Source organism: Chinchilla lanigera, unplaced genomic scaffold, assembly GCF_000276665.1.
Source record: "Chinchilla lanigera isolate Chin_1 unplaced genomic scaffold, ChiLan1.0 scaffold00006, whole genome shotgun sequence".
NCBI classification, from domain to species: domain Eukaryota; kingdom Metazoa; phylum Chordata; class Mammalia; order Rodentia; family Chinchillidae; genus Chinchilla; species Chinchilla lanigera.
The window spans coordinates 5,298,852-5,307,239 of NW_004955407.1; the positions used below are offsets into that span (position 1 = coordinate 5,298,852).

General features: G+C 35.0%; 1 long non-coding RNA gene across 1 annotated transcript in view; it reads left to right on the top strand.

Moving 5' to 3' along the window:
• The window catches only part of LOC102022255, a 113,679-nt gene extending 107,282 nt beyond the window's left edge, over window positions 1-6,397 (top strand). Inside the window, exon 3 of the long non-coding RNA XR_259550.2 lies at window positions 6,000-6,397. This is a non-coding gene — a long non-coding RNA (uncharacterized LOC102022255). The remainder of the gene's footprint in view (window positions 1-5,999) is intronic.
• The last annotated feature ends 1,991 nt before the right edge of the window (window positions 6,398-8,388 follow it).

Genomic DNA, 8,388 nt, shown 5'->3' on the forward strand with positions numbered 1-8,388 from the left:
GGTACCGGGAACCGAACTCATGACCTTGCACTTGCCAGGCAGGCGCTTTGCCGCTGAGCTAAATCCCCAGCCCCACATTGTCTTGACTGTATCATTTTCTCTAGTACTAGACTTAATCGTATGTTGGTTTCTTTATTATACTTCAGGGAAAATAGGCTTTAGTACACATACACTGTATAGCCTTGCTGTGCAGTACTTTATAACATCTAAGTTTGTATAAGTGCAACTCTATGAAAAAAGTACACTCAATGATGTTCTCACAGTGACAAACTAGCCTATTGCTGCTTCTCTCAGAACAAATCCCCACCATTAATCTGCGTGAAATTGTGTGTCCCATTTTAAGCATGAATATTTGGAAAATTTAAAATAAATGAAATAAATTGAATGTTCATAATGCTAAATTAAATTAATATTTAATAAACAGCTGCTACATACAAGGTTATTATAGTTATCTATTATTGTGGGATAATACCAACTCTTACTGACATAAAACAACTATTACGTTGTGCTTATTATGTGGTAGATCAGAAATTCAAGGAGAGCACAGTGATAATGGTGCCTGGTGCATAGTAACTGAGGCTTCAACAGGTCCAAGATGGTTAGGACGGCTGACCAGAGCCCTATGTCCAGAATTTAATTCTGGATGCTATCTGGGTTTCTCCTGAGCTTCCACAGTCACCGTGACTTCCTCATTCAAGACCTGTGGCCTGTGCTGGAAGGGCTGGAATACCCGAGGATGTCCAGGGGTCCCTCCATATAGCCTTTTTTGTGGGTGGCCTGAGCTTCCTCAGAACATCATCTCAATTTTCAGACTTTTTTCATAAGTCCAGAAGCAAATATTCCAAGAAGTCCAGGTGGACGCGACAAGGTTTTGAATGATTTATACACAGAAACCCCAGAACGTCACTTTTACCGCATTCTGATGATCAGCGAGTCTCTAAGCCCAGCTCAAAATAAGGGGAGAATAACTAAACACCATTTCTCAGTGAGAGAAATAATAAATAATTTGGGGCCTTTAATCTACCTCCGGATTAGGAGGTCACTAACTCACATCCCTTCTGAGCTACCATCTTTGACGGTCAGCCTTCTGAACCCATGCTGTCCGCACTCCTGCTTCCACTGTCTTCCGTCTGGCTCTAGGGCTCATTATTCCAGTAAAATTTTTCCTAAAAAGGCCATTAGTCACCTCCATATTAGCAAATATACTGGAAAGTATTTTTTCTTGCTTACTAGAAGTTCTTGACATCATCGAACACTTTTGTAAAACTCTCTCCCCTTGGGCTTTTTCATACCATATTGTAGTTTCCTTCAATTTCTCCCATTTTTCTACCCGTGTCTCTGTTGTTCATGGATTCCACATGTGATCACATCAATTGTTACTTTCTTTTCACTCCTTACAAATTTATCTTTTATTTCTATTTCTCCAGATACTAATCTAGTCAAAACTGAAGCACTGCCTTAGCTGATCTGCTGCAGTAAACACTAATTGCTCTTCTATCATGTCACCTTCACCCTTCTAATCTGTTCTTAAAATTACACCCGGAACAATGACTGAAGATTGAAACCTTTGGATTATTTTCCAAGACTTAAAGTAAAAATTAAGTCTTAGAAAGTCTCATCCCATTTCCTGACCTTCTCCACTCTGCTGTCTACAGTTCCTCAACCCGCCATAATCTTTCCATCCTAGGATCTTCCTCTCTACTCATCTTTCTGGATAGAAAATACGTACATCACTCCCCCTGCTAAATTCACCACTTAAATACCATTGGTTCAGAAAAATAAGCACTTGCCTCTCTGCTGAAATGATATTTACCCACATTTTTTTCTCAGATAAAATTATTTTTCTTCTATGTCACTGTGTCATTATTACATTTGCTTGTTTATTTCTTTAGTATTACCTCCAGAGAGTAGATTGTAAGTTTGATGAAAGAAAGTACATAATATAATGGTGATAATCTTCCCTCTGAAGTCAGACTACCCAGTGTAAATTCTTGATCTAGAACTAGCTGTGACCTTGTCAAATATTTTTCAGTCAACTTTCCACAAAATATTTCTATTAGTAGTTCTATTACCATTATTACCTCCTGAAGTGTGCCTAGTACATAGTTGGTTCTCAGTAAATATTGAATGATTGAATGAATGAATTATATTTCTATGTGATGTTCTGCATTTAATAAACATATGCTAGGTATATTTTAAAAGATAAAGTAGTAATATATGAAAAAATTTAAAAATATTCTTTTCATATCCAACCATTTTTCTTGTCTCATTGCCTGCTCTGTATTACAAGCAATAAAATGTCTATTATATCTTTACAAGTCAAATGAACATTAACTCCAAAAAAAACTAGAAATTTCTATATTTTGAGTTGACAGTCTAATTAATAATTTTATACATTTATAGTTTATTTTAAACTAGAAGTATATGTTGATATTTCAACCAATCTGATTTGTGCAAACATTTTAAAAAGAGGTCATTGAATGCAAATTTTCATGCATAAGAATATATTCATGATATTATATACCATGACAAGAAAAAAATTAAACTATTAATAGAAAAAATGCCTTTTGGAATAAAAAAGGGAAAACAAAAAAAGTCTGTGCTTCCTGGCATAATTTATGTCACCAATTTATAATATAATTTGGTACTGGCTGTAATAGAACAGAAAAAGATTCATAAATAATAATCTGACTGAACTTGTAGGAACCAGTACAATAACAATTTTAAATCTTAAAAAGTATAAAGTTTACTATTTATATACCATTCTTTAAAAATAATAAATTTAATGTCATTAAAAATAGTTTAGTTTAGACTATAATCATGTGTGACATGTTACAGTGAAGGTCTAAATCCACAACTTTTCAACTTTCCTTTTTAACATTAGTTAATTTATACTACCAATGAAATTCTTGTCAGAAACAGAAATATAAATCCACTCAGTTTAAGCTCAGTATCTTCAACTTTTTCAAATCAATTATTCAACCATTGGTGAAGAGAAAAAAAGGCTCTTCTTTATGGTTAAATCCAGAAAAAGATTAATTCATTTTCTTTTACTAATCCAACTTCATATTTTCTCTCAAAATGAAATATCCATTAAATTCCCAAAGGATACAGTCATGGGATCAATTAATATTGCATGTATTTGAATGTGTCTTATATGGAATTTTGTTATACTACAGTGGTTTGTATAATTAACCATAATCTGTTCAAAATATTTCTCCAAAATCAGTGAGAATCTTTAATAACATTCATGAGAGCATGATGTATGTGTTAAAGCAAAGGTGCATAAACAGATTTTGCTGAGGAAATCTTAGAAAAGGCCCAGTAATTTTATTAGGAAATGTTTTCTTTAGAAAGCAATGTTTTCCAACTCACTCTTTTTCTATTAAACCATGGAAAGTTATGAGTATCCAAGGCTTTATTTATATACTTCACTCTGCAAATATCTAAGATTTTTTTTAACCTTTCCTACAATACTTTTTCCAACAAGTGTACAATTTTACTATCATGGGATAGTATAAAATGTTAGGTATGCTCATTGTCTTCAAATTTACTTGAGATATTTCCATGTTCATTTTGTTTCCTTTGGTTTGGTTTAGTTTTGGCATTTTCTGTGGGTTTTTGTTTTGTTTTTATTTTTCTTTGATATGGGACCTTGCTATATATTCTAGGCTGATCTTGAACTCAACATGTAGCTCAAGTTTGTGTCTAATTCACAGGGATACTCTTGCCTTAGCTTCCAAAGGGCTGGGATTAGAGGCATTTGCCACCACTCCTGGCTCCATATTCATTTTTTTTAAAAACACTATCTTAGCAAATTTTACTCTAATTCTTTGGAAATAATTAATTCTGCAATTATAAACTCATTTAATGAGAGCATTCTGGCCTTGGAAATGGGATTTATTTTGGGTTTGCCTGTAATTTGCTTTTTATCAATTTCAATTTAAAATAAGATACAAATGTAACTGTGGTCCTAGCAGGAAGAATAATTGCATTGTGCCTGTGTTTCTTACTGGACCACATTGTGACTCACAACTGCACTGTCCCACTGCTTACATCACACAGGTGCAGCAGACAGACTTTCTAAGATTTCAGTCCCCAAGCTGGCACTCCCACCCCCCCGGAAGCTGTGAATGAGATATCATGCCTGTGGTTATTATTATGCTACATGGCACAGTTGACCTTAACATAGTAAGATTGTCCAAGTGAGCTTGATTGTCACAAGGATCTTCAAAGCACAGAGCTTTCTCAGTTGATGGCAGAGAAGAAAGTCAGAGAAATCGGATGCATCAGATGGATTTGTGATACTCTGTGGCTGCTCTGAGAATAAGGCTCACCACTTAAGAATACAAATGGCTTCTAGGCGATAAGAACAGTGACTAGCAAAGGAATGTGTACCTCTCTCCTGCAACACCAAGAAGCTAAATTCTGCCAATAGCAGAAATGACAGGGAGAGGCCCAGCTCCTGATCAGAAACAACTGGCCAGTGCCTGCCACCCAGCTTTGCAAGACCCTGAGCAGAGAACCCAGTCATGCCATCTTGAGCTTCTCACTTAGAGAACTGTGAGATAAAAAATGGCTTTTAAGTGCTAAAGCTGTGGCAATTTCATATACAGTAACAAAAACCTGGTACAACAGGGAATACTTTTAGCATCCATTAAGCCAATGAAATTATAGTTGTGACTTAAGCCCCAAATTGCTTAAATTTATCACGTGTTGATATCCAAGCCCCTGACTGGCACGCATATGAATAAAACTATAGATTGCATTCCTCTCTTTCACTTCTATTTATAACAATAAACATTTTATCATTACTTGAAAAAAACTGAACAAAATTGCATTACTTTTTAACAATTATTTAATTTACTAATAATATGTCTAAAGGTTAAAGAAACAGATTAAAGGTACTGGGTTTCTAAAGGGAGATTCATTTCCACCTCAGCCCAATATATGGAATCATTTTTTTATAGTTTGATAATACTTCTTGTCAGCAGAAGTATACATTCTTGTCCTAAAACATGCCCTTATCATCCAAAATATTACTCATAATTACCCACATATGCTTGCCCCACATCCGTTTTTAGCTTTTCCCTCTCCCTACTCCTGGATTCTACTCTAAGGCATTGCTTTTTTAAAATTTCATCAACCACAAATTAAGCGCACTACTATCCCCTCTTCCCATTTCCAAGTGATTATCCACACCTGAAAGCTTCACAATTTCACAATTTCCTGCTTGTGTAGCAGTTCCTGTAAGCCTATTTTCAATAAACTCAACATGCTAAATAGTACAATAAACACAGGTATGCATGGCTCAGTGGCAGTAGAATTCAAAAGTATTCACAAGTGATTGAATACAGAAGGTGAGTAGAAAGAGAAAAAACCCAACTTTCAATATTAGGTGACTTGAAGGAAGAAAAAGCCCGAAGCAATAAAAGCAAAGAAAATACAGAAGAGGAAAACAAATCTAAAATGAAATTAATTGATTTGGAATATATTGAGGTCTTTGTTCAAATACAAAAAGGGAAGATTTCTGTAACTAGCTTTAGAACATAACCATATTGTACAATGTGGTATAGAATACAAATCTCCTCTTCTACAATGTAGATTCCTTAATCCTTTATTATTAAATAAATCTATATTTTTATATGGTGAAACATTTTCATTTGTACATAATAGAACTCCTCCTAATGTGAGTATAATTCCATATGTGATTTATGAAATCATCTTTTTTGTTTCTCTTTGTAATTCAGGGAGTAAAAAAATTTTCTTTAGGGAATATTCTTCCAAACTTTATAGCTAGTTTACTACTATGACCAAGCAAGGAAATTTCACTTCCAAGTATAACCACAAACCCAGCTACTTTCCTCTGCAAACTATTGTTCCAACATATTTCAGCCTGAAATTTTCCAGCTGTGCTCAAGGGCTTCTCACAACCACATGGAAACTATTTCTTGGAGCTTATTTTTAATTATAGCTTTTACTCTCCTTTGCTTCTTTAGATATGTCTGCTCCCAAGGATACATGATGCTCCAGAGACATGACATTTGTGACACCACCACTGTATGATATTCTACAATAATGAATATCATAGGACAGATGGAAACATTACCACAGAATTTGGATTTGGTTTGTATTTTATTCAGAAAGATGTCCATTCCACCATTAATGTGTGTGCTTTGAATGCATCAGATGTTATTCATCCAGTGAGATGCCTATAAATACCACACAACTAGGATCCCACAAAGTGTCATGCTAAACAAGATCCACACCCTTAATGACAGAAGTGGTAACATACATTACACGTTCTTCCAGCAGAAGTAACATTATGTTACTCATCTGTCTTGAGAAGCAACTTCCTAATGACTGATGTCTCTTACCGGCAAAAGCTTTCAAGTAAACTTTCTACCAAAGTCATGTTCGCTTCTCGGAAATGACCAAAAATAAGCAATAATGTCTGGTAAGAGAGATATAAATGTTTAAAATTCAGAATGAAATGATCATTGTAGATACATTTATGACTCTGATTCAAATTATTAGAATCTCAACATTCAGGTTAGTTTAAAGGTAAATCCAGAATTTGTGTATTCCAAGAAGGTGTTAAAAAATTCAAATTGTAATCTATCTAACATTGAATTCAGAGTCCTTTTTACTGCTTAGAGACTAATCCAGGATGAACCAGGAAGATCGGACAGATTAGTCTACTGTAATCACTTGGATAAAGTAGCCGCCCTCAACTCTCACCTTACTTCTTAGAGCTTAGTCAAAAGGCCCACACACTATAGTCAGCATATTTTTTGAAGTGCATCTGAGGAAAATGGTGGGGTAAAAACGGTGCTTATTATTGAAATTTAACTTATATGTGACACTTCTGCAAGATAGTTCATCATTTCTTATAATTTTCCTTTTACAGATGATGAATTTGAGGCCAAAGATACAAAATGGTTTTTTGGTAAGGGTTGAGCAAAACCTGAATCAAGATGTTTTGTTTTCTTGTGTTTTCATTTCATAGTACATTTCTTAGTATATCATATACATTTAGTATATCATATATATACTTAGTATATCATATATTTAGGATATCATATATCATCTCAAAATTTTATTGCTAATAAAATATTTTTTATTTTTTTACAAGATCTTTTTTTAAAAGAATACTCTTGCCATAGATAAATAATGTAAATAACACTGATGCGCAAGATATCCTTCCAGGACCACCCAGCATCACCCAGAAAGTTTCAGAAATGCACTTTCTTAGACTCAGCCAAACCTAATAACTGAAAGTCTCGGCAAGTGGGCCTTGGCAATGTATGCTTTAACCAAACCTCCAGCTGATGCTGATAAACCCTCAATTTGGGGCCCTAGAACAGTAATTCCCAGCATTTCAGGTGAATTGGTAACATGTGTACAACTTTTAAAGTCAGATGCACTTCCCTCACTTTTATCTGTGTGGTTCTCATGTGCCACAAAGAAGAAGCAACACTGCAGAATGTTCACAAGATTAGTGAAATTCAACTGTTTAACAAGTAACGACATTTATTTTCACATTTGGTCAATTTAAAGACTTCTCATCGCAGTGTTTCTTAGATGTGGATAATTTGGTTCCCAGGGGACACTCGGCAATGTCTAAAAACATTCTTTTTTTTTTTTTTACAACTTGTGAAACAGGTTCTATTGACATCCAGCAGGGAAAAGGCTAAAGATACCACTAAACAGTTCCCAGCATGTAAACACACACGCACAGACACACACCACGAATTTTTCTACCATATACATCAAATAGTGCTAAGATTGAGAAACCTTTCTCTACCAGAGGAAGAACTCAAAGATTCAACGAACACTGTGAGGCATAATCACCTAGACTCTTCACTGAGTACATTTTCTCTTGCTGCAGGTTGGTAACTGTCCTCTGTAAATTATAATAGAAGCAATACTTTAGGCTTTGAGCACCATGTAATCTCTGTCCTAAAGTTCAGTTCTGTTGTCAAAGCATAAAAGCAAAAAGAATAGCAAGTGAGCATTAATGTGTTCTGATAAACCTTTATTCATAAACATTGGCAGTAGTGGGATGTGCCCTGCGCATCACAGTTTGCCAAACCCCGGCATAGATCACTCCCATGCTTCAATATTGTATAAGAGGCATAGTTACGGTGCTGTGATGGTCAAAAGAAGGTGTTATAAATGATGTACCTAAGAAGGCTTCACAAAGGAGGAAGCTTTTAAGCTGAGTCTTGAATGATAGACAAAAATAACACATTTGTAAACAACTCGGTTTTATTTTATGAGAGTTATGTGACATTAATAAAACAACTTTAGGGGCTGGGGATTTAGCTCAGCGGCAAAAAGCGCCTGCCTGGCAAGCACAAGGTCGTGAGTTCGGTTCCCGGTACC